Source organism: Bombina bombina, chromosome 5 (assembly GCF_027579735.1).
Source record: "Bombina bombina isolate aBomBom1 chromosome 5, aBomBom1.pri, whole genome shotgun sequence".
NCBI lineage: Eukaryota > Metazoa > Chordata > Amphibia > Anura > Bombinatoridae > Bombina > Bombina bombina.
In genome coordinates, this window is record NC_069503.1 from 49,307,113 (window position 1) to 49,335,065 (window position 27,953).

General features: G+C 36.3%; 1 protein-coding gene across 1 annotated transcript in view; it reads left to right on the top strand.

The window, feature by feature from the left end:
• The first annotated feature begins 255 nt into the window (after window positions 1-255).
• LOC128659819 (oocyte zinc finger protein XlCOF6-like) overlaps window positions 256-27,953 on the top strand; it is a 128,083-nt gene continuing 100,385 nt past the window's right edge. The window contains exon 1 of the mRNA XM_053713389.1: window positions 256-409. The gene's annotated coding sequence lies outside the window, so the exon portion shown is untranslated. The remainder of the gene's footprint in view (window positions 410-27,953) is intronic.

Here is a 27,953-nt window from a genome sequence, read left to right on the forward strand (position 1 = left end):
CCCTTCCTGCATTCTTACCCCCCCCCCCCTAAGACTGTGCTACTGTTTACATTCCTTAAATTCCCAGAGGTTACTTTTTTATGCTCTGCATCAACCTTTGAGCGTTCTTAGTCTGCCTTATCTCCTTATCTTGGAAGGTTACAGTGTTGTTTATTCTTCTACTTCTTATCCTGTGTTGTTCCGGTTCAACTTGTTTCTCCACACTCCATTGACGTCACCACTATCCTGTGTCCGGTCAGTGTGTTCAGACTGACACACCTCCCCTCCCAGCTGAATTCTCTCACAGCCTGCTTGAACGGTGTGCTCCAGCTCTACAGACTGCTCACTGTTTCCAGCGTGTGCCTTCTGAGCCTCTAAAAGGAATCATTTCCAAGCTTCCCTGTGAATTGTGGTTGTTATTTTTTTACCGGTAAGATCTTGCCTGTATTTTTTCCTTAGAATAGGTGGCGCAAACGATTGCTAATTCCCTGTGTGTGAAAAAATGGTATTGCTCAGTGTTGTCAGAACTGTTATTCTATTATTTATATTAAATTGTCCTCTGTTTAGCAAGTATCGCTGTGAATGCTATATAGCACAATTGTTGATATCCTACATGTGATATGTTGGGTTTAATTGTTATATTGTCGCTATACCTTAAATACTAAAATTTGTGAATACTCCGCTTATGTTACTTGGTATTAATAGAATACTCCTTAAATATAAATAAAAGCCAATATGCTGGATATAGTTAATACAGTTTTATTAGATCATAAAAATATATATATATATACTTGCATAATGTTATATTGACACCGGTGTCTAGTGGTAATATATAAAATACTTAAAAGTAAATAAAATGTTAAAAACTGCTTATTTTCACAGTATACGTTTGAACATTAAATCTGTTACAATGGTTTAAACGATGCTTTGTGTAAAGTTCAGATTTATAGTTTCTGATTTCTTGCTTAGGTTTGAATTTAACCGTACAATTTTGGCAGGTATATGTGATGTCTGTCACACTAAATTATATTTGTGCAATCTAGTACCTTAAAGTGTATCTGTTTGATAACACTTTCTTAGTTGGAGAATGGTGTGGTTAAATAAATGCCGCTATTTGACTTCCTTCAGTAACTAAGCTTGCTTTGTTTGTTGTGGTGTTGGATCTCTCTGGCGGTTAAATATATGCCGCTGTATGATTCTTACTGTGGTTGGAGATCAGCCTTCTGGAGATATGTACAGGTGGTTTTTTCTTCGTGGTTGTCTTGGCGTGAAAGTTCACACTGATGTGAATGCTTTGTGCGGTTCCCGTGACCGCTCTGTTTCTTGTTCTTTTTTGTCGGTCTGTGACCGATCGAGCTCCTTGAAAGTTGATGGTTCCTGATGTCTTTAGTATGGTTGATTTTTATCCGTCAGTTGTAGAATCTTTTACCGCTTCAGTCAGCTGTTCTTTACCTTTGTTTATTCTTTGTCGGTCAGTGACCGATCCGATTGCTGTGATGTCAAAGGTTACAGTTGCAAAAGATGTGGGACAGTTACCACTGTAACTGTTTGATGATAAGTGCGGTTAAGTGCGCCGCCAGATGGATATTTTCAGTTTAAGATGGGTTAAGTTGGGTTACCCTTCCTGTGATGTTTGGTTAGAAGCGCTCCTCTCGTGTCTTTCAAATCCGTATGAAGGTACTCTGGTATCTACGCGTTTCGGCTTCAAAGCCTTTGTCAAGATACCTGATGGGTGGATTAGCCTGCTATTTATACCTGTTTGGGTTAACAGTTTAAGTGCCAATTTAGTGTTTTGTCCTTTATGTGTGATTCTCACTTTTAATTCAGATGGGGTCTTTGTTTGTGAATTATGAGACAAAAAGTTCATCATGAGTTAATTTGGTTCTCATAGTTGGTGGAAAAAATATCTTATACAACATGACTATAAGGAGTTTGCTATTTAGCGTGTGTAAACATAGATTGCTTCTTGTACATATCTTATGCAACATGACTATAAGGAGTATGTTATTTAACGTGTGTAAACATTGATTGCTTCTTGAATCTGATATTTAAAATACTATATTGTCGTTTATATTTTTGTACCCCAATTTTTGGTCGTTCATATAATTCTTCCGTGTGTGCACGGGTTAGCTCATTTTAACTTAGTATATGTTTAAATTTGTCTTAATTATACTAATTGGTGTGGTTTTGCGCAAAAAAGAAAGAAAAAAGGAATAAGAGAAAAAATATTAAAAAAATTATATACAAAATTATATAAAAAATATATAAAAAATATATAGAAATATAAAAATGTAATAAAAAAATAAAAATGAAAAAGATCCTTTTATCTTCACTCAGTGGTATCACTACCTGATTTTTGTACTGGATGATCATATAAAAAATGATTCTATGTTATAGAGGGTCGTTATAATTTAAAATTTATTCTAGATTTAAGGATTCTTATTCTGGAATTTACATATGTATATACCTTTCTTATAATGGTTGTTACGTTCGAGTGTTAGCATGGTATACAGGTGACATTGTTTAGACTGTTAGGAAGTTGTATGATATATAACTTCTTGTTGAGCACGTGTGTCTATTTGGTAGACAGTGAGCATGTGAGATTATTTTTGTTGAATTCTAATATTTAATTTTAAATTGAACTTAATGTATTTTATATATTTATTGGGTTGTCTTCTGTAATTGACTGTTGAGTAATATGATTAGGTTTGTATTAGATTTGATATTGATTTCCAGAGAACTGCTAGTTTTTTATTTAATAGTAGAAATTGTTGTTTAGGATTTTCTAGAGAATGGCATTTAAATCTAGTTCACTATTTAAACCTTTTGGGTGCAGGGTTCCCATTTTGAATATTAGCTTAGCTTCTTGGTGGAGAAGTTTCTTTCCTAGATTGCCTCCTCTGCTGTCTGGTTTAATTTTCTTGATACCCCAAAATAGCATTTCATTGGGATTTCCTCTATGAAATGTTTTGAAATGTGCATATAATTTTGTATTGTCTCTTTCTTTCTCAATACTTGGGATGTGTTCTCTCATCCTGTCTTTCAACTTTCTGCTCGTTTGGCCTAAGTATTGAAGTTTGCAAGTGCATTCTATAAGATATATGATATTGTTGTCCGTGCATCTGATTACATCATTTATTTTTACTTCTTTATTTGTCACAGTGGATCTGACTAATTTGGATTTGGTGCTATGTTTGCATGATTTGCACTCATGGCATGGGAAAAAACCTGATATAGTTTCATTATTAAGGTCTTGTTGATTAGTGTGTTTTTTTTGTTGTTTGTACTCGCTAGGAGCTAAGATATTTTTCAAACTGGTGGCTTTTCGAAATATAATGTCTGGGTGTTGTTTTAATCTTTTCCCTATAATGGGGTCACTTTTGACAATGTGCCAATGTTTCTTTATAATATTTTCTATCTGTTTGTATTGACTGGAATATGTGGTAATGAATGGAATGTGATATGGGTCTCTTTCCTCATGTTTTGTCTCTTTCCTGTTTTTGTCCTCCAAAAGGACCTTTCTATCTATTAGTCTGACTTGTTTTTTTGTGTCAAGTAGAATTTTAGGGTGATATCCCTTTTCAGCGAATCTTTTATCTAGAATTTCAGCTTGTGTGTCATAGTCTGATATTTTGGTGCAATTCCTTCTTATTCTTGAGTACTGGCCTTTAGGTATATTAGTCTTCCATTTCACATGGTGGCAGCTTTTATAGTCAATATAACTGTTTGCATCTACTTTTTTGAAAAAGTTGTTGTTGTGATGTTATTATTTATTATGGCTATCTCTATGTCTAAGAAGCTGATTTTCGTTTTGTTGTGTTCATGTGTGAACTTTAAACCAAAGTCATTATTATTGAAGTCTAGTATGAACTGTTCTAATAGTTCCTCATCTCCTCTCCAAATGATGAATATGTCATCTATGAACCGTTTATAGAGCACGAGATTCGCACCCCATGGTGTGTTTGATAAAAATTGTTCTTCAAAATATCCTACAAATAAATTCGCGTAACTGGGTGCGAATCTCGTGCCCATAGCTGTTCCTCTTTTTTGTATATAATGACTTCCATTAAAAGAAAAATAATTATTTTTGAGTATGAATTCCATACATTGCAATATAAATTCTTGTTGTGGTTTTTCCATTTCGATGTGTCTGGTTAAAAAAGAGTTTGTGGCTTCTAAGCCTTTTGAATGTTCTATGCATGTGTATAAGGAACTTACATCGCATGTGACTAAGATGTAATTTTCTTTCCAGTTAATATGTTCGATTAAATTTAGGAAATGCTTTGTGTCTTTTAAGTGAGATGGTATGTTTTTGACATATTTTTGAAGAAAGAAGTCAGTGTATTGAGATAGGTTTGATGTCAGTGAATTTATTCCCGATATGATTGGACGTCCTGGGGGGTTGATTATATCCTTGTGGATTTTAGGCAGAAAATAAAAGACTGGTGTTCTGGGTAGTGATACCACTGAGTGAAGATAAAAGGATCTTTTTCATTTTTATTTTTTTATTAAATTTTTATATTTCTATATATTTTTTATATAATTTTTTATATAATTTTTTTTTTTTTTTTATATTTTTTCTCTTATTCCTTTTTTCTTTCTTTTTTTGCGCAAAACCACACCAATTAGTATAATTAAGACAAATTTAAACATATACTAAGTTAAAATGAGCTAACCCGTGCACACACGGAAGAATTATATGAACGACCAAAAATTGGGGTACAAAAATATAAACGACAATATAGTATTTTAAATATCGGATTCAAGAAGCAATCAATGTTTACACACATTAAATAACATACTCCTTATAGTCATGTTGCATAAGATATGTACAAGAAGCAATCTATGTTTACACACGCTAAATAGCAAACTCCTTATAGTCATGTTGTATAAGATATTTTTTCCACCAACTATGAGAACCAAATTAACTCATGATGAACTTTTTGTCTCATAATTCACAAACAAAGACCCCATCTGAATTAAAAGTGAGAATCACACATAAAGGACAAAACACTAAATTGGCACTTAAACTGTTAACCCAAACAGGTATCAGTAGCAGGCTAATCCACCTATCAGGTATCTTGACAAAGGCTTTGAAGCCGAAACGCGTAGATACCAGAGTACCTTCATACGGATTTGAAAGACACGAGAGGAGCGCTTCTAACCAAACATCACAGGAAGGGTAACCCAACTTAACCCATCTTAAACTGAAAATATCCATCTGGCGGCGCACTTAACCGCACTTATCATCAAACAGTTACAGTGGTAACTGTCCCACATCTTTTGCAACTGTAACCTTTGACATCACAACAATCGGATCGGTCACTGACCGACAAAGAATAAACAAAGGTAAAGAACAGCTGACTGAAACGGCAAAAGATTCTACACCTGACGGATAAAAATCAACCATACTAAAGACATCATCAGGAACCATCAACTTTCAAGGCGCTCGATCGGTCACAGACCGACAAAAAAGAACAAGAAACAGAGCGGTCACGGGAACCGCACAAAGCATTCACGTCAGTGTGAACTTTCACGCCAAGACAACCACGAAGAAAAAACCACCTGTACATATCTCCAGAAGGCTGATCTCCAACCACAGTAAGAATCATACAGCGGCATATATTTAACCGCCAGAGAGATCCAACACCACAACAAACAAAGCAAGCTTAGTTACTGAAGGAAGTCAAATAGCGGCATTTATTTAACCGCACCATTCTCCAACTAAGAAAGTGTTATCAAACAGATACACTTTAAGGTACTAGATCGCACAAATATAATTTAGTGTGACAGACATCACATATACCTGCCAAAATTGTACGGTTAAATTCAAACCTAAGCAAGAAATAAGAAACTATAAATCTGAACTTTACACAAAGCATTGTTTAAACCATTGTAACAGATTTAATGTTCAAACGTATACTGTGAAAATAAGCAGTTTTTAACATTTTATTTACTTTTAAGTATTTTATATATTACCACTAGACACCGGTGTCAATATAACATTATGCAAGTATATATATATATATTTTTATGATCTAATAAAACTGTATTAACTATATCCAGCATATTGGCTTTTATTTATATTTAAGGAGTATTCTATTAATACCAAGTAACATAAGCGGAGTATTCACAAATTTTAGTATTTAAGGTATAGCGACAATATAACAATTAAACCCAACATATCACATGTAGGATATCAACAATTGTGCTATATAGCATTCACAGCGATACTTGCTAAACAGAGGACAATTTAATATAAATAATAGAATAACAGTTCTGACAACACTGAGCAATACCATTTTCTCACACACAGGGAATTAGCAATCGTTTGCGCCACCTATTCTCACCATAGCTCATTTCTATAAAACATTGGGATAAAGTTTTTTATAAGGTGTGCAATATTCCCCTCCTAACTTACAGTCTAAACATATCCCAGACGTACCTGTATTTTTTCCTGACATGTCAAATAGCAGACTAAATGAAGCTCTGAGTTGTTACAAAATTAATCAATATAATATTGGATCAGTAGTAACTGTTTTGCTCCCTGAGCTTCACATATTAAAAACTACTCATTAGGAGAATAGTTAAGTTTACAAGTCTGAAACTTAACTAACTCCTACATATGGGACAAACTTATGCTATTCATTTCTAACAATTTCTTATGGAATATTGACTATAGTTTTTTTATAGATTTATTTATTTAAAAACATATATGTGCATCCATTACATACCCTCTAGAACACTCTCCCTCATGCTGTCAGACTTTGCCCTAATCTTTCTTCCTTTAAATGCTCCCTGAAGACTTTTCTGTTCAGAGAAGCCTACCACCCAACTCAATAATATTTCTCTTACCTAACAACATTTCTCTCCTCTAACTCTGCATTAACATCTTTCTCAATCTTGCAGTCCTCACCTCCTGTTTCCTCCTGTATCTGTTTGTAAATTTTGTCCTGTGTCTTTGAAGTTTTATATTATTGTTTTATTTAAATGAACTGTATCCATGGACAGGGCTGCGGAATATGATGGCACTTCATAAATAAAGTATAATAATAAATAATAAATAATCTATATATAGAGTGACCTATAGGAGTAAAATATTATGGGCTGATTACAAGTTGCACGGTATTTTTTTAATTTATTTTTTGCAAATAAAAACTCTGCTAGTGTTAAGCTTTTTGCGCTAGTCAGGTTGAGCTAGTATTACAAGTTAAAAAAACAACAACATATTTTGCGCTAGCGTTAACCCGAACAGAATGAAAAACCTAACTTAAGTTTTCACGTGCATGTGCATTTGTCTCCCCCCCATAGGTTTTTTTTTTCTCTCCATTGATTTCTAACAATCACGCAAACACCATGACATATGCTCATTAGCACAAAACCGACATGAAAATTTGAATATTTTATAATTCAATGTTCTTTAGCATATTTTTTGTAATATGTGCATACCCAATCATATAGTGTAATATTCATAAACATGATTGCTTAATGTAATCAGGGCCGGATTTTCCATTAGGCACAGTAGGCATGTGCCTACAGGCGCATTGCGGCGAGGGGTGCCACGGTGCTGGCTGTAGAGTCAGTGTATTAAAAAAATAAAATAATTAACTTTTAACTTTTTTATTTTTATGACTTTGCTTATTGTAGTTTGGGCGGCTGCTGAAGCGCCGTTATTATACAGTTATGCCAGCTTTTTGAGGAGGCGAGAAGCCGAGGAGTGACTAGCAATAGCAAGCAAGTAAGAGTGAGTCATCCCTCCCATTGTCTGCACATATTTGGCAGCAACTGGGCTCCTCACTCATTGGCGGTAAATGAAGCGTATGCGGCGAGCTGTGGAATTTTCACTGTCTCTATTAGGTGGGTACTAAATACTTTTCTAACGGACTTGGTGGTGGCGATAGATGCAAACAGTTTTGTTTGGGGGGGGGGGAGGAAGGGCCAGGATAAAGTATGTGGTAGACACAAAGCTGATGGGGCCATTCTGCAAGTAATTAATACACAAAAACTAAGAGCCATGACAGCTCTCGGATACAAAAACTGTGAGACATTGTTGACAGGGAGAGATAAGTGTGCGTGAGAGAGGAAGAATGGAAGGGAGGAGAGACAGCACATATGACAGGCACATGAGGGGAGGCTGATGTAAAGGAGGCACTGGTTACATACAGTAGGTGACAGACAAGTGGCGGAGATGTGAGCCAAAGGGAGAGAGGGGCAGATAGAACCAGAGAAGTCACTTAGATAGTTCTCCAGTGTGGCTCACTCAGAGGTAAATTATGTTTTACCACCCCGGGTCCATCCATCCATGGTACTTCCTGTGACTGACTGAGCAGCCAAAAGTGCGTGACTTGACTGTACCCCAGCTATCTAATTATTTGCAGTGTCGGGGTAAATAATCAAAAGCACACTGAGTCAGCCAGCAGGTGATCATTTAGCAATCATCTTCTCTTCAATGCAGACGATCATTGCTAAAGGATCACTACGCTTGTACAACTGTCAGCCCTTAGTGATTTATATCATTGCTAAAGGATCGCTAAGCTTGTACAACTGTCAGCCCTTAGTGATTTATATCATTGCTAAAGGATCACTAAGCTTGTACAACTGTCAGCCCTTAGTGATTTATATCATTGCTAAAGGATCACTAAGCTTGTACAACTGTCAGCCCTTAGTGATTTATATCATTGCTAAAGGATCACTAAGCTTGTACAACTGTCAGCCCTTAGTGATTTATATCATTGCTAAAGGATCACTAAGCTTGTACAACTGTCAGCCCTTAGTGATTTATATCATTGCTAAAGGATCACTAAGCTTGTACAACTGTCAGCCCTTAGTGATTTATATCATTGCTAAAGGATCACTAAGCTTGTACAACTGTCAGCCCTTAGGGATTTATATCATTGCTAAAGGATCATTAAGCTTGTACAACTGTAAGCCCTTAGTGATTTATATCATTGCTAAATGACCACTAAGCTTGTACAACTGTCAGCCCTTAGTGATTTATATCATTGCTAAAGGATCACTAAGCTTGTACAGCTGTCAGCCCTTAGTGATTTATATCATTGCTAAACGATCACTAAGCTTGTACAACTGTCAGCCCTTAGTGATTTATATCATTGCTAAAGGATCACTAAGCTTGTACAAATGTCAGCCCTTAGTGATTTATATCATTGCTAAAGGATCACTAAGCTTGTACAGCTGTCAGCCCTTAGTGATTTATATCATTGCTAAAGGATCACTAAGCTTGTACAACTGTCAGCCCTTAGTGATTTATATCATTGCTAAAGGATCACTAAGCTTGTACAACTGTCAGCCCTTAGTGATTTATATCATTGCTAAAGGATCACTAAGCTTGTACAACTGTCAGCCCTTAGTGATTTATAGCAGTGCTAAAGGATCACTAAGCTTGTACAACTGTCAGCCCTTAGTGATTTATATCATTGCTAAAGGATCACTAAGCTTGTACAACTGCCAGTCCTTAGTGATTTATATCATTGCTAAACGATCACTAAGCTTGTACAGCTGTCAGCCCTTAGTGATTTATATCATTGCTAAAGGATCACTAAGCTTGTACAACTGCCAGTCCTTAGTGATTTATATCATTGCTAAAGGATCATTAAGCTTGTACAACTGTCAGCCTTTAGTGATTTATATTATTGCTAAACGATCACAAAGCTTGTACAACTGTCAGCCCTTAGGGATTTATATCATTGCTAAAGGATCACTAAGCTTGTACAACTGTCAGCCCTTAGTGATTTATATCATTGCTAAAGGATCACTAAGCTTGTACAACTGTCAGCCCTTAGGGATTTATATCATTGCTAAAGGATCACTAAGCTTGTACAACTGTCAGCCCTTAGGGATTTATATCATTGCTAAAGGATCACTAAGCTTGTACAACTGACAGCCCTTAGGGATTTATATCATTGCTAAAGGATCACTAAGCTTGTACAACTCTCAGCGCTTAGTGATTTATATCATTGCTAAAGGATCACTAAGCTTATACAACTGTCAGCCCTTAGTGATTTATATCATTACTAAAGGATCACTAAGCTTGTACAACTGTCAGCCCTTAGTGATTTATATCATTACTAAAGGATCACTAAGCTTGTACAACTGTCAGCCCTTAGTGATTTATATCATTGCTAAAGGATCACTAAGCTTGTACAACTGTCAGCCCTTAGTGATTTATATCATTGCTAAAGGATCACTAAGCTTGTACAACTGTCAGCTCATAGTGATTTATATCATTGCTAAAGGATCACTGAGCTTGTACAACTGTCAGCCCTTAGTGATTTATATCATTGCTAAAGGATCACTAAGCTTGTACAACTGTCAGCCCTTAGTGATTTATATCATTGCTAAAGGATCACTAAGCTTGTACAACTGTCAGCCCTTAGTGATTTATATCATTGCTAAAGGATCACTAAACTTGTACAACTGTCAGCCCATAGTGATTTATATCATTGCTAAAGGATCACTAAGCTTGTACAACTGTCAGCCCTTAGTGATTTATATCATTGCTAAAGGATCACTAAGCTTGTACAACTGTCAGCCCTTAGTGATTTATATCATTGCTAAAGGATCACTAAGCTTGTACAACTGTCAGCCCTTAGTGATTTATATCATTGCTAAAGGATCACTAAGCTTGTACAACTGTCAGCCCTTAGTGATTTATATCATTGCTAAAGGATCACTAAGCTTGTACAACTGTCAGCCCTTAGTGATTTATATCATTGCTAAAGGATCACTAAGCTTGTACAACTGTCAGCCCTTAGTGATTTATATCATTGCTAAAGGATCACTACGCTTGTACAACTGTCAGGCCTTAGGGATTTATATCATTGCTAAAGGGTCACTAAGCTTGTAAAACTATCAGCCCTTAGTGATTTAAATCATTGCTAAAGGATCACTAAGCTTGTACAACTGTCAGCCCTTAGTGATTTATATCATTGCTAAAGGATCACTAAGCTTGTACAACTGTCAGCCCTTAGTGATTTATATCATTGCTAAAGGATCACTAAGCTTGTACAACAGACAGCCCTTAGTGATTTATATCATTGCTAAAGGATCACTAAGCTTGTACAACTGACAGCCCTTAGTGATTTATATCATTCCTAAAGGATCATTATTCAGCCCTTAGTGATTTATATCAGTGCTAAAGGATCACTAAGCTTGTACAACTGTCAGCCCTTAGTGATTTATATCATTACTAAAGGATCACTAAGCTTGTACAACTGTCAGCCCTTAGTGATTTATATCATTGCTAAAGGATCACTAAGCTTGTACAACTGTCAGCCCTTAGTGATTTATATCATTACTAAAGGATCACTAGGCTTGTACAACTGTCAGCCCTTAGTGATTTATATCATTGCTAAAGGATCACTAAGCTTGTACAACTGTCAGCCCTTAGTGATTTATATCATTGCTAAAGGATCACTAAGCTTGTACAACTGTCAGCCCTTAGTGATTTATATCATTGCTAAAGGATCACTAAGCTTGTACAACTGTCAGCCCTTAGTGATTTATATCATTGCTAAAGGATCACTAAGCTTGTACAACTGCCAGTCCTTAGTGATTTATATCATTGCTAAAGGATCACTAAGCTTGTACAACTGTCAGCCCTTAGTGATTTATATCATTACTAAAGGATCACTAAGCTTGTACAACTGTCAGCCCTTAGTGATTTATATCATTGCTAAAGGATCACTAAGCTTGTACAACTGTCAGCCCTTAGTGATTTATATCATTGCTAAAGGATCACTAAGCTTGTACAACTGTCAGCCCTTAGTGATTTATATCATTGCTAAAGGATCACTAAGCTTGTACAACAGACAGCCCTTAGTGATTTATATCATTGCTAAAGGATCACTAAGCTTGTACAACTGACAGCCCTTAGTGATTTATATCATTCCTAAAGGATCATTATTCAGCCCTTAGTGATTTATATCAGTGCTAAAGGATCACTAAGCTTGTACAACTGTCAGCCCTTAGTGATTTATATCATTACTAAAGGATCACTAAGCTTGTACAACTGTCAGCCCTTAGTGATTTATATCATTGCTAAAGGATCACTAAGCTTGTACAACTGTCAGCCCTTAGTGATTTATATCATTACTAAAGGATCACTAGGCTTGTACAACTGTCAGCCCTTAGTGATTTATATCATTGCTAAAGGATCACTAAGCTTGTACAACTGTCAGCCCTTAGTGATTTATATCATTGCTAAAGGATCACTAAGCTTGTACAACTGTCAGCCCTTAGTGATTTATATCATTGCTAAAGGATCACTAAGCTTGTACAACTGTCAGCCCTTAGTGATTTATATCATTGCTAAAGGATCACTAAGCTTGTACAACTGCCAGTCCTTAGTGATTTATATCATTGCTAAAGGATCACTAAGCTTGTACAACTGTCAGCCCTTAGGGATTTATATAATTGCTAAAGGATCACTAAGCTTGTACAACTGCCAGTCCTTAGGGATTTATATCATTGCTAAAGGATCACTAAGCTTGTACAACTGTCAGCCCTTAGTGATTTATATCATTGCTAAAGGATCACTACGCTTGTACAACTGTCAGGCCTTAGGGATTTATATCATTGCTAAAGGATCACTAAGCTTGTAAAACTATCAGCCCTTAGTGATTTAAATCATTGCTAAAGGATCACTAAGCTTGTACAACTGTCAGCCCTTAGTGATTTATATCATTGCTAAAGGATCACTAAGCTTGTACAACTGTCAGAGCTTAGTGATTTATATCATTGCTAAAGGATCACTAAGCTTGTACAACTGTCAGCCCTTAGTGATTTATATCATTGCTAAAGGATCACTAAGCTTGTACAACAGACAGCCCTTAGTGATTTATATCATTGCTAAAGGATCACTAAGCTTGTACAACTGACAGCCCTTAGTGATTTATATCATTCCTAAAGGATCATTATTCAGCCCTTAGTGATTTATATCAGTGCTACAGGATCACTAAGCTTGTACAACTGTCAGCCCTTAGTGATTTATATCATTACTAAAGGATCACTAAGCTTGTACAACTGTCAGCCCTTAGTGATTTATATCATTGCTAAAGGATCACTAAGCTTGTACAACTGTCAGCCCTTAGGGATTTATATCATTGCTAAAGGATCACTAAGCTTGTACAACTGTCAGCCCTTAGTGATTTATATCATTGCTAAAGGATCACTAAGCTTGTACAGCTGTCAGCCCATAGTGATTTATATCATTGCTAAAGGATCACTAAGCTTGTACAACTGTCAGCCCTTAGTGATTTATAGCATTGCTAAAGGATCACTAAGCTTGTACAACTGTCAGCTCATAGTGATTTATATCATTGCTAAAGGATCACTAAGCTTGTACAACTGTCAGCTCATAGTGATTTATATCATTGCTAAAGGATCACTAAGCTTGTACAACTGTCAGCCCTTAGTGATTTATATCATTACTAAAGGATCACAAAGCTTGTACAACTGTCAGTCCTTAGTGATTTATATCATTGCTAAAGGATCACTAAGCTTGTACAACTGTCAGCCCTTAGTGATTTATATCATTGCTAAAGGATCACTAAGCTTGTACAACTGTCAGCCCTTAGTGATTTATATCATTGCTAAAGGATCGCTAAGCTTGTACAACTGTCAGCCCTTAGTGATTTATATCATTACTAAAGGATCATTAAGCTTGTACAACTGTCAGCCCTTAGTGATTTATATTATTGCTAAAGGATCACAAAGCTTGTACAACTGTCAACCCTTAGTGATTGATATCATTGCTAAACGACCACTAAGCTTGTACAACTGTCAGCCCTTAGTGATTTATATCATTGCTAAAGGATCGCTAAGCTTGTACAACTGTCAGCCCTTAATGATTTATATCATTGCTATAGGATCACTAAGCTTGTACAACTGTCAGCCCTTAGTGATTTATATCATTACTAAAGGATCACTAAGCTTGTACAACTGTCAGCCCTTAGTGATTTATATCATTACTAAAGGATCACTAAGCTTGTACAACTGTCAGCCCTTAGTGATTTATATCATTGCTAAAGGATCACTAAGCTTGTACAACTGTCAGCCCTTAGGGATTTATATAATTGCTAAAGGATCACTAAGCTTGTACAACTGCCAGTCCTTAGGGATTTATATCATTGCTAAAGGATCACTAAGCTTGTACAACTGTCAGCCCTTAGTGATTTATATCATTGCTAAAGGATCACTACGCTTGTACAACTGTCAGGCCTTAGGGATTTATATCATTGCTAAAGGATCACTAAGCTTGTAAAACTATCAGCCCTTAGTGATTTAAATCATTGCTAAAGGATCACTAAGCTTGTACAACTGTCAGCCCTTAGTGATTTATATCATTGCTAAAGGATCACTAAGCTTGTACAACTGTCAGAGCTTAGTGATTTATATCATTGCTAAAGGATCACTAAGCTTGTACAACTGTCAGCCCTTAGTGATTTATATCATTGCTAAAGGATCACTAAGCTTGTACAACAGACAGCCCTTAGTGATTTATATCATTGCTAAAGGATCACTAAGCTTGTACAACTGACAGCCCTTAGTGATTTATATCATTCCTAAAGGATCATTATTCAGCCCTTAGTGATTTATATCAGTGCTACAGGATCACTAAGCTTGTACAACTGTCAGCCCTTAGTGATTTATATCATTACTAAAGGATCACTAAGCTTGTACAACTGTCAGCCCTTAGTGATTTATATCATTGCTAAAGGATCACTAAGCTTGTACAACTGTCAGCCCTTAGGGATTTATATCATTGCTAAAGGATCACTAAGCTTGTACAACTGTCAGCCCTTAGTGATTTATATCATTGCTAAAGGATCACTAAGCTTGTACAGCTGTCAGCCCATAGTGATTTATATCATTGCTAAAGGATCACTAAGCTTGTACAACTGTCAGCCCTTAGTGATTTATAGCATTGCTAAAGGATCACTAAGCTTGTACAACTGTCAGCTCATAGTGATTTATATCATTGCTAAAGGATCACTAAGCTTGTACAACTGTCAGCTCATAGTGATTTATATCATTGCTAAAGGATCACTAAGCTTGTACAACTGTCAGCCCTTAGTGATTTATATCATTACTAAAGGATCACAAAGCTTGTACAACTGTCAGTCCTTAGTGATTTATATCATTGCTAAAGGATCACTAAGCTTGTACAACTGTCAGCCCTTAGTGATTTATATCATTGCTAAAGGATCACTAAGCTTGTACAACTGTCAGCCCTTAGTGATTTATATCATTGCTAAAGGATCGCTAAGCTTGTACAACTGTCAGCCCTTAGTGATTTATATCATTACTAAAGGATCATTAAGCTTGTACAACTGTCAGCCCTTAGTGATTTATATTATTGCTAAAGGATCACAAAGCTTGTACAACTGTCAACCCTTAGTGATTGATATCATTGCTAAACGACCACTAAGCTTGTACAACTGTCAGCCCTTAGTGATTTATATCATTGCTAAAGGATCGCTAAGCTTGTACAACTGTCAGCCCTTAATGATTTATATCATTGCTATAGGATCACTAAGCTTGTACAACTGTCAGCCCTTAGTGATTTATATCATTACTAAAGGATCACTAAGCTTGTACAACTGTCAGCCCTTAGTGATTTATATCATTACTAAAGGATCACTAAGCTTGTACAACTGTCAGCCCTTAGTGATTTATATCATTACTAAAGGATCACTAAGCTTGTACAACTGTCAGCCCTTAGGGATTTATATCATTGCTAAAGGATCACTAAGCTTGTACAACTGTCAGCCCTTAGTTATTTATATCATTACTAAAGGATCACTAAGCTTGTACAACTGTCAGCCCTTAGTGATTTATATCATTACTAAAGGATCACTAAGCTTGTACAACTGTCAGCCCTTAGGGATTTATATCATTGCTAAAGGATCACTAAGCTTGTACAACTGTCAGCCCTTAGTGATTTATATAATTGCTAGAACAATCACTAAGCTTGTACAACTGTCAGCCCTTAGTGATTTATATCATTGCTAAAGGATCACTAAGCTTGTACAACTGTCAGCCCTTAGTGATTTATATCATTGCTAAAGGATCACTAAGCTTGTACAACTGTCAGCCCTTAGTGATTTATATTATTGCTAAAGGATCACAAAGCTTGTACAACTGTCAACCCTTAGTGATTTATATCATTGCTAAACGACCACTAAGCTTGTACAACTGTCAGCCCTTAGTGATTTATATCATTGCTAAACGACCACTAAGCTTTTACAACTGTCAGCCCTTAGTGATTTATATCATTGCTAAAGGATCACTAAGCTTGTACAACTGTCAGCCCTTAGTGATTTATATCATTGCTAAACGACCACTAAGCTTTTACAACTGTCAGCCCTTAGTGATTTATATCATTGCTAAAGGATCACTAAGCTTGTACAACTGTCAGCCCTTAGTGATTTATATCGTTGCTAAAGAATCACTAAGCTTGTACAACTGTCAGCCCTTAGTGATTTATATCATTGCTAAAGAATCACTAAGCTTGTACAACCGTCAGCCCTTAGTGATTTATATCATTGCTAAAGGATCATTAAGCTTGTACAACTGTCAGCCCTTAGTGATTTATATCATTGCTAAAGGATCACTAAGATTGTACAACTGTCAGCCCTTAGTGATTTATATCATTGCTAAACGATCACTAAGCTTGTACAACTGTCAGCCTTTAGTGATTTATATCATTGCTAAAGGATCACTAAGCTTGTACAACTGTCAACCCTTAGTGATTTATATCATTGTAAAGGACCACTAAGCTTGTACAACTGTCAGCCCTTAGTGATTTATATCATTGTAAAGGACCACTAAGCTTGTACAACTGTCAGCCCTTAGTGATTTATATCATTGCTAAAGGATCACTAAGCTTGTACAACTGTCAGCCCTTAGTGATTTATATCATTGCTAAAGGATCACTGAGCTTGTACAACTGTCAGCCCTTAGTGATTTATATCATTGCTAAAGGATCACTAAGCTTGCACAACTGTCAGCCCTTAGTGATTTATATCATTGTAAAGGACCACTAAGCTTGTACAACTGTCAGCCCTTAGTGATTTATATCATTGCTAAAGGATCACTAAGCTTGTACAACTGTCAGCCCTTAGTGATTTATATCATTGCTAAAGGATCACTAAGCTTGTACAACTGTCAGCCCTTAGTGATTTATATCATTGCTAAAGGATCACTAAGCTTGTACAACTGTCAGCCCTTAGGGATTTATATCATTGCTAAAGGATCACTAAGCTTGTACAACTGTCAGCCCTTAGTGATTTATAGCATTGCTAAAGGATCACTAAGCTTGTACAACTGTCAGCCATTAGTGATTTATATCATTGCTAAAGGATCACTAAGCTTGTACAACTGTAAGCCTTTAGTGATTTATATCATTGCTAAAGGATCACTAAGCTTGTACAACTGTCAGCTCTTAGTGATTTATATCATTGCTAAAGGATCACTAAGCTTGTACAACTGTCAGCCCTTAGTGATTTATATCATTGCTAAAGGATCACTAAGCTTGTACAACTGTCAACTCATAGTGATTTATATCATTGCTAAAGGATCACTAAGCTTGTACAACTGTCAGCCCTTAGTGATTTATAGCATTGCTAAAGGATCACTAAGCTTGTACAACTGTCAGTCCTTAGTGATTTATATCATTGCTAAAGGATCACTAAGCTTGTACAACTGTCAGCCCTTAGTGATTTATATCATTGCTAAAGGATCACTAAGCTTGTACAACTGTCAGCCCTTAGTGATTTATATCATTGCTAAAGGATCACTAAGCTTGTACAACTGTCAGCCCTTAGTGATTTATAGCAGTGCTAAAGGATCACTAAGCTTGTACAACTGTCAGCCCTTAGTGATTTATATCATTGCTAAAGGATCACTAAGCTTGTACAACTGCCAGTCCTTAGTGATTTATATCATTGCTAAACGATCACTAAGCTTGTACAGCTGTCAGCCCTTAGTGATTTATATCATTGCTAAAGGATCACTAAGCTTGTACAACTGCCAGTCCTTAGTGATTTATATCATTGCTAAAGGATCATTAAGCTTGTACAACTGTCAGCCTTTAGTGATTTATATTATTGCTAAACGATCACAAAGCTTGTACAACTGTCAGCCCTTAGGGATTTATATCATTGCTAAAGGATCACTAAGCTTGTACAACTGTCAGCCCTTAGTGATTTATATCATTGCTAAAGGATCACTAAGCTTGTACAACTGTCAGCCCTTAGGGATTTATATCATTGCTAAAGGATCACTAAGCTTGTACAACTGTCAGCCCTTAGGGATTTATATCATTGCTAAAGGATCACTAAGCTTGTACAACTGACAGCCCTTAGGGATTTATATCATTGCTAAAGGATCACTAAGCTTGTACAACTCTCAGCGCTTAGTGATTTATATCATTGCTAAAGGATCACTAAGCTTATACAACTGTCAGCCCTTAGTGATTTATATCATTACTAAAGGATCACTAAGCTTGTACAACTGTCAGCCCTTAGTGATTTATATCATTACTAAAGGATCACTAAGCTTGTACAACTGTCAGCCCTTAGTGATTTATATCATTGCTAAAGGATCACTAAGCTTGTACAACTGTCAGCCCTTAGTGATTTATATCATTGCTAAAGGATCACTAAGCTTGTACAACTGTCAGCTCATAGTGATTTATATCATTGCTAAAGGATCACTGAGCTTGTACAACTGTCAGCCCTTAGTGATTTATATCATTGCTAAAGGATCACTAAGCTTGTACAACTGTCAGCCCTTAGTGATTTATATCATTGCTAAAGGATCACTAAGCTTGTACAACTGTCAGCCCTTAGTGATTTATATCATTGCTAAAGGATCACTAAACTTGTACAACTGTCAGCCCATAGTGATTTATATCATTGCTAAAGGATCACTAAGCTTGTACAACTGTCAGCCCTTAGTGATTTATATCATTGCTAAAGGATCACTAAGCTTGTACAACTGTCAGCCCTTAGTGATTTATATCATTGCTAAAGGATCACTAAGCTTGTACAACTGTCAGCCCTTAGTGATTTATATCATTGCTAAAGGATCACTAAGCTTGTACAACTGTCAGCCCTTAGTGATTTATATCATTGCTAAAGGATCACTAAGCTTGTACAACTGTCAGCCCTTAGTGATTTATATCATTGCTAAAGGATCACTAAGCTTGTACAACTGTCAGCCCTTAGTGATTTATATCATTGCTAAAGGATCACTACGCTTGTACAACTGTCAGGCCTTAGGGATTTATATCATTGCTAAAGGGTCACTAAGCTTGTAAAACTATCAGCCCTTAGTGATTTAAATCATTGCTAAAGGATCACTAAGCTTGTACAACTGTCAGCCCTTAGTGATTTATATCATTGCTAAAGGATCACTAAGCTTGTACAACTGTCAGCCCTTAGTGATTTATATCATTGCTAAAGGATCACTAAGCTTGTACAACAGACAGCCCTTAGTGATTTATATCATTGCTAAAGGATCACTAAGCTTGTACAACTGACAGCCCTTAGTGATTTATATCATTCCTAAAGGATCATTATTCAGCCCTTAGTGATTTATATCAGTGCTAAAGGATCACTAAGCTTGTACAACTGTCAGCCCTTAGTGATTTATATCATTACTAAAGGATCACTAAGCTTGTACAACTGTCAGCCCTTAGTGATTTATATCATTGCTAAAGGATCACTAAGCTTGTACAACTGTCAGCCCTTAGTGATTTATATCATTACTAAAGGATCACTAGGCTTGTACAACTGTCAGCCCTTAGTGATTTATATCATTGCTAAAGGATCACTAAGCTTGTACAACTGTCAGCCCTTAGTGATTTATATCATTGCTAAAGGATCACTAAGCTTGTACAGCTGTCAGCCCTTAGTGATTTATATCATTGCTAAAGGATCACTAAGCTTGTACAACTGTCAGCCCTTAGTGATTTATATCATTGCTAAAGGATCACTAAGCTTGTACAACTGCCAGTCCTTAGTGATTTATATCATTGCTAAAGGATCACTAAGCTTGTACAACTGTCAGCCCTTAGTGATTTATATCATTACTAAAGGATCACTAGGCTTGTACAACTGTCAGCCCTTAGTGATTTATATCATTGCTAAAGGATCACTAAGCTTGTACAACTGTCAGCCCTTAGTGATTTATATCATTGCTAAAGGATCACTAAGCTTGTACAACTGTCAGCCCTTAGTGATTTATATCATTGCTAAAGGATCACTAAGCTTGTACAACAGACAGCCCTTAGTGATTTATATCATTGCTAAAGGATCACTAAGCTTGTACAACTGACAGCCCTTAGTGATTTATATCATTCCTAAAGGATCATTATTCAGCCCTTAGTGATTTATATCAGTGCTAAAGGATCACTAAGCTTGTACAACTGTCAGCCCTTAGTGATTTATATCATTACTAAAGGATCACTAAGCTTGTACAACTGTCAGCCCTTAGTGATTTATATCATTGCTAAAGGATCACTAAGCTTGTACAACTGTCAGCCCTTAGTGATTTATATCATTACTAAAGGATCACTAGGCTTGTACAACTGTCAGCCCTTAGTGATTTATATCATTGCTAAAGGATCACTAAGCTTGTACAACTGTCAGCCCTTAGTGATTTATATCATTGCTAAAGGATCACTAAGCTTGTACAACTGTCAGCCCTTAGTGATTTATATCATTGCTAAAGGATCACTAAGCTTGTACAACTGTCAGCCCTTAGTGATTTATATCATTGCTAAAGGATCACTAAGCTTGTACAACTGCCAGTCCTTAGTGATTTATATCATTGCTAAAGGATCACTAAGCTTGTACAACTGTCAGCCCTTAGGGATTTATATAATTGCTAAAGGATCACTAAGCTTGTACAACTGCCAGTCCTTAGGGATTTATATCATTGCTAAAGGATCACTAAGCTTGTACAACTGTCAGCCCTTAGTGATTTATATCATTGCTAAAGGATCACTACGCTTGTACAACTGTCAGGCCTTAGGGATTTATATCATTGCTAAAGGATCACTAAGCTTGTAAAACTATCAGCCCTTAGTGATTTAAATCATTGCTAAAGGATCACTAAGCTTGTACAACTGTCAGCCCTTAGTGATTTATATCATTGCTAAAGGATCACTAAGCTTGTACAACTGTCAGAGCTTAGTGATTTATATCATTGCTAAAGGATCACTAAGCTTGTACAACTGTCAGCCCTTAGTGATTTATATCATTGCTAAAGGATCACTAAGCTTGTACAACAGACAGCCCTTAGTGATTTATATCATTGCTAAAGGATCACTAAGCTTGTACAACTGACAGCCCTTAGTGATTTATATCATTCCTAAAGGATCATTATTCAGCCCTTAGTGATTTATATCAGTGCTACAGGATCACTAAGCTTGTACAACTGTCAGCCCTTAGTGATTTATATCATTGCTAAAGGATCACTAAGCTTGTACAACTGTCAGCCCTTAGTGATTTATATCATTGCTAAAGGATCACTAAGCTTGTACAACTGTCAGCCCTTAGTGATTTATATCATTGCTAAAGGATCACTAAGCTTGTACAACTGTCAGCCCTTAGTGATTTATATCATTGCTAAAGGATCACTAAGCTTGTACAGCTGTCAGCCCATAGTGATTTATATCATTGCTAAAGGATCACTAAGCTTGTACAACTGTCAGCCCTTAGTGATTTATAGCATTGCTAAAGGATCACTAAGCTTGTACAACTGTCAGCTCATAGTGATTTATATCATTGCTAAAGGATCACTAAGCTTGTACAACTGTCAGCTCATAGTGATTTATATCATTGCTAAAGGATCACTAAGCTTGTACAACTGTCAGCCCTTAGTGATTTATATCATTACTAAAGGATCACAAAGCTTGTACAACTGTCAGTCCTTAGTGATTTATATCATTGCTAAAGGATCACTAAGCTTGTACAACTGTCAGCCCTTAGTGATTTATATCATTGCTAAAGGATCACTAAGCTTGTACAACTGTCAGCCCTTAGTGATTTATATCATTGCTAAAGGATCGCTAAGCTTGTACAACTGTCAGCCCTTAGTGATTTATATCATTACTAAAGGATCATTAAGCTTGTACAACTGTCAGCCCTTAGTGATTTATATTATTGCTAAAGGATCACAAAGCTTGTACAACTGTCAACCCTTAGTGATTGATATCATTGCTAAACGACCACTAAGCTTGTACAACTGTCAGCCCTTAGTGATTTATATCATTGCTAAAGGATCGCTAAGCTTGTACAACTGTCAGCCCTTAATGATTTATATCATTGCTATAGGATCACTAAGCTTGTACAACTGTCAGCCCTTAGTGATTTATATCATTACTAAAGGATCACTAAGCTTGTACAACTGTCAGCCCTTAGTGATTTATATCATTACTAAAGGATCACTAAGCTTGTACAACTGTCAGCCCTTAGTGATTTATATCATTGCTAAAGGATCACTAAGCTTGTACAACTGTCAGCCCTTAGGGATTTATATAATTGCTAAAGGATCACTAAGCTTGTACAACTGCCAGTCCTTAGGGATTTATATCATTGCTAAAGGATCACTAAGCTTGTACAACTGTCAGCCCTTAGTGATTTATATCATTGCTAAAGGATCACTACGCTTGTACAACTGTCAGGCCTTAGGGATTTATATCATTGCTAAAGGATCACTAAGCTTGTAAAACTATCAGCCCTTAGTGATTTAAATCATTGCTAAAGGATCACTAAGCTTGTACAACTGTCAGCCCTTAGTGATTTATATCATTGCTAAAGGATCACTAAGCTTGTACAACTGTCAGACCTTAGTGATTTATATCATTGCTAAAGGATCACTAAGCTTGTACAACTGTCAGCCCTTAGTGATTTATATCATTGCTAAAGGATCACTAAGCTTGTACAACAGACAGCCCTTAGTGATTTATATCATTGCTAAAGGATCACTAAGCTTGTACAACTGACAGCCCTTAGTGATTTATATCATTCCTAAAGGATCATTATTCAGCCCTTAGTGATTTATATCAGTGCTACAGGATCACTAAGCTTGTACAACTGTCAGCCCTTAGTGATTTATATCATTACTAAAGGATCACTAAGCTTGTACAACTGTCAGCCCTTAGTGATTTATATCATTGCTAAAGGATCACTAAGCTTGTACAACTGTCAGCCCTTAGTGATTTATATCATTGCTAAAGGATCACTAAGCTTGTACAACTGTCAGCCCTTAGTGATTTATATCATTGCTAAAGGATCACTAAGCTTGTACAGCTGTCAGCCCATAGTGATTTATATCATTGCTAAAGGATCACTAAGCTTGTACAACTGTCAGCCCTTAGTGATTTATATCATTGCTAAAGGATCACTAAGCTTGTACAACTGTCAGCTCATAGTGATTTATATCATTGCTAAAGGATCACTAAGCTTGTACAACTGTCAGCTCATAGTGATTTATATCATTGCTAAAGGATCACTAAGCTTGTACAACTGTCAGCCCTTAGTGATTTATATCATTACTAAAGGATCACAAAGCTTGTACAACTGTCAGTCCTTAGTGATTTATATCATTGCTAAAGGATCACTAAGCTTGTACAACTGTCAGCCCTTAGTGATTTATATCATTGCTAAAGGATCACTAAGCTTGTACAACTGTCAGCCCTTAGTGATTTATATCATTGCTAAAGGATCGCTAAGCTTGTACAACTGTCAGCCCTTAGTGATTTATATCATTACTAAAGGATCATTAAGCTTGTACAACTGTCAGCCCTTAGTGATTTATATTATTGCTAAAGGATCACAAAGCTTGTACAACTGTCAACCCTTAGTGATTGATATCATTGCTAAACGACCACTAAGCTTGTACAACTGTCAGCCCTTAGTGATTTATATCATTGCTAAAGGATCGCTAAGCTTGTACAACTGTCAGCCCTTAATGATTTATATCATTGCTATAGGATCACTAAGCTTGTACAACTGTCAGCCCTTAGTGATTTATATCATTACTAAAGGATCACTAAGCTTGTACAACTGTCAGCCCTTAGTGATTTATATCATTACTAAAGGATCACTAAGCTTGTACAACTGTCAGCCCTTAGTGATTTATATCATTACTAAAGGATCACTAAGCTTGTACAACTGTCAGCCCTTAGGGATTTATATCATTGCTAAAGGATCACTAAGCTTGTACAACTGTCAGCCCTTAGTTATTTATATCATTACTAAAGGATCACTAAGCTTGTACAACTGTCAGCCCTTAGTGATTTATATCATTACTAAAGGATCACTAAGCTTGTACAACTGTCAGCCCTTAGGGATTTATATCATTGCTAAAGGATCACTAAGCTTGTACAACTGTCAGCCCTTAGTGATTTATATAATTGCTAGAACAATCACTAAGCTTGTACAACTGTCAGCCCTTAGTGATTTATATCATTGCTAAAGGATCACTAAGCTTGTACAACTGTCAGCCCTTAGTGATTTATATCATTGCTAAAGGATCACTAAGCTTGTACAACTGTCAGCCCTTAGTGATTTATATTATTGCTAAAGGATCACAAAGCTTGTACAACTGTCAACCCTTAGTGATTTATATCATTGCTAAACGACCACTAAGCTTGTACAACTGTCAGCCCTTAGTGATTTATATCATTGCTAAACGACCACTAAGCTTTTACAACTGTCAGCCCTTAGTGATTTATATCATTGCTAAAGGATCACTAAGCTTGTACAACTGTCAGCCCTTAGTGATTTATATCATTGCTAAACGACCACTAAGCTTTTACAACTGTCAGCCCTTAGTGATTTATATCATTGCTAAAGGATCACTAAGCTTGTACAACTGTCAGCCCTTAGTGATTTATATCGTTGCTAAAGAATCACTAAGCTTGTACAACTGTCAGCCCTTAGTGATTTATATCATTGCTAAAGAATCACTAAGCTTGTACAACCGTCAGCCCTTAGTGATTTATATCATTGCTAAAGGATCATTAAGCTTGTACAACTGTCAGCCCTTAGTGATTTATATCATTGCTAAAGGATCACTAAGATTGTACAACTGTCAGCCCTTAGTGATTTATATCATTGCTAAACGATCACTAAGCTTGTACAACTGTCAGCCTTTAGTGATTTATATCATTGCTAAAGGATCACTAAGCTTGTACAACTGTCAACCCTTAGTGATTTATATCATTGTAAAGGACCACTAAGCTTGTACAACTGTCAGCCCTTAGTGATTTATATCATTGTAAAGGACCACTAAGCTTGTACAACTGTCAGCCCTTAGTGATTTATATCATTGCTAAAGGATCACTAAGCTTGTACAACTGTCAGCCCTTAGTGATTTATATCATTGCTAAAGGATCACTGAGCTTGTACAACTGTCAGCCCTTAGTGATTTATATCATTGCTAAAGGATCACTAAGCTTGCACAACTGTCAGCCCTTAGTGATTTATATCATTGTAAAGGACCACTAAGCTTGTACAACTGTCAGCCCTTAGTGATTTATATCATTGCTAAAGGATCACTAAGCTTGTACAACTGTCAGCCCTTAGTGATTTATATCATTGCTAAACGATCACTAAGCTTGTACAACTGTCAGCCCTTAGTGATTTATATCATTGCTAAAGGATCACTAAGCTTGTACAACTGTCAGCCCTTAGGGATTTATATCATTGCTAAAGGATCACTAAGCTTGTACAACTGTCAGCCCTTAGTGATTTATAGCATTGCTAAAGGATCACTAAGCTTGTACAACTGTCAGCCATTAGTGATTTATATCATTGCTAAAGGATCACTAAGCTTGTACAACTGTAAGCCTTTAGTGATTTATATCATTGCTAAAGGATCACTAAGCTTGTACAACTGTCAGCTCTTAGTGATTTATATCATTGCTAAAGGATCACTAAGCTTGTACAACTGTCAGCCCTTAGTGATTTATATCATTGCTAAAGGATCACTAAGCTTGTACAACTGTCAACTCATAGTGATTTATATCATTGCTAAAGGATCACTAAGCTTGTACAACTGTCAGCCCTTAGTGATTTATAGCATTGCTAAAGGATCACTAAGCTTGTACAACTGTCAGTCCTTAGTGATTTATATCATTGCTAAAGGATCACTAAGCTTGTACAACTGTCAGTCCTTAGTGATTTATATCATTGCTAAAGGATCATTAAGCTTGTACAACTGTCAGCCCTTAGTGATTTATATCATTGCTAAAGGATCACTAAGCTTGTACAACTGTCAGCCCTTAGTGATTTATATCATTGCTAAAGGATCACTAAGCTTGTACAACTGTCAGCCCTTAGTGATTTATATCATTACTAAAGGATCACTAAGCTTGTACAACTGTCAGCCCTTAGTGATTTATATCATTACTAAAGGATCATTAAGCTTGTACAACTGTCAGTCCTTAGTGATTTATATCATTGCTAAAGGATCATTAAGCTTGTACAACTGTCAGCCCTTAGTGATTTATATCATTGCTAAACGATCACTAAGCTTGTACAACTGTCAGCCCTTAGTGATTTATAGCATTGCTAAAGGATCACAAAGCTTGTACAACTGTCAGCCCTTAGTGATTTATATCATTGCTAAAGGATCACTAAGCTTGTACAACTGTCAGCCCTTAGTGATTTATATCATTACTAAAGGATCACTAAGCTTGTACAACTGTCAGCCCTTAGTGATTTATATCATTGCTAAAGGATCACTAAGCTTGTACAACTGTCAGCCGTTAGTGATTTATATCATTGCTAAAGGATCACTAAGCTTGTACAACTGTCAGCCCTTAGGGATTTATATCATTACTAAAGGATCACTAAGCTTGTACAACTGTCAGCCCTTAGTGATTTATATCATTGCTAAAGGATCACTAAGCTTGTACAACTGTCAGCCGTTAGTGATTTATATCATTGCTAAACGATCACTAAGCTTGTACAACTGTCAGCCCTTAGTGATTTATATCATTGCTAAAGGATCACTAAGCTTGTACAACTGTCAGCCCTTAGTGATTTATATCATTGCTAAAGGATCACTAAGCTTGTACAACTGTCAGCCCTTAGTGATTTATATCATTGCTAAAGGATCACTAAGCTTGTACAACTGACAGCCCTTAGTGATTTATATCATTGCTAAAGGATCACTAACCTTGTACAACTGTCAGCCCTTAGTGATTTATATCATTACTAAAGGATCACTAAGCTTGTACAACTGTCAGCCCTTAGTGATTTATATCATTGCTAAAGGATCATTAAGCTTGTACAACTATCAGCCCTTAGTGATTTATATCATTGCTAAAGGATCACTAAGCTTGTACAACTGTCAGCTCATAGTGATTTATATCATTGCTAAAGGATCACTAAGCTTGTACAACTGTCAGCCCTTAGTGATTTATATCATTACTAAAGGATCACAAAGCTTGTACAACTGTCAGGCCTTAGTGATTTATATCATTACTAAAGGATCACTAAGCTTGTAAAACTGTCAGCCCTTAGTGATTTATATAATTGCTAAACGATCACTAAGCTTGTACAACTGTCAGCCCTTAGTGATTTATATCATTGCTAAAGGATCACTAAGCTTGTACAACTGTCAGCCCTTAGTGATTTATATCATTGCTAAAGGATCACTAAGCTTGTACAACTGTCAGTCCTTAGTGATTTATATCATTGCTAAAGGATCACTAAGCTTGTACAACTGTCAGCCCTTAGTGATTTATATCATTGCTAAAGGATCACTAAGCTTGTACAACTGTCAGCCCTTAGTGATTTATATCATTGCTAAAGGATCACTAAGCTTGTACAACTGTCAGCCCTTAGTGATTTATATCATTGCTAAAGGATCACTGAGCTTGTACAACTGTCAGCCCTTAGTGATTTATATCATTGCTAAAGGATCACTAA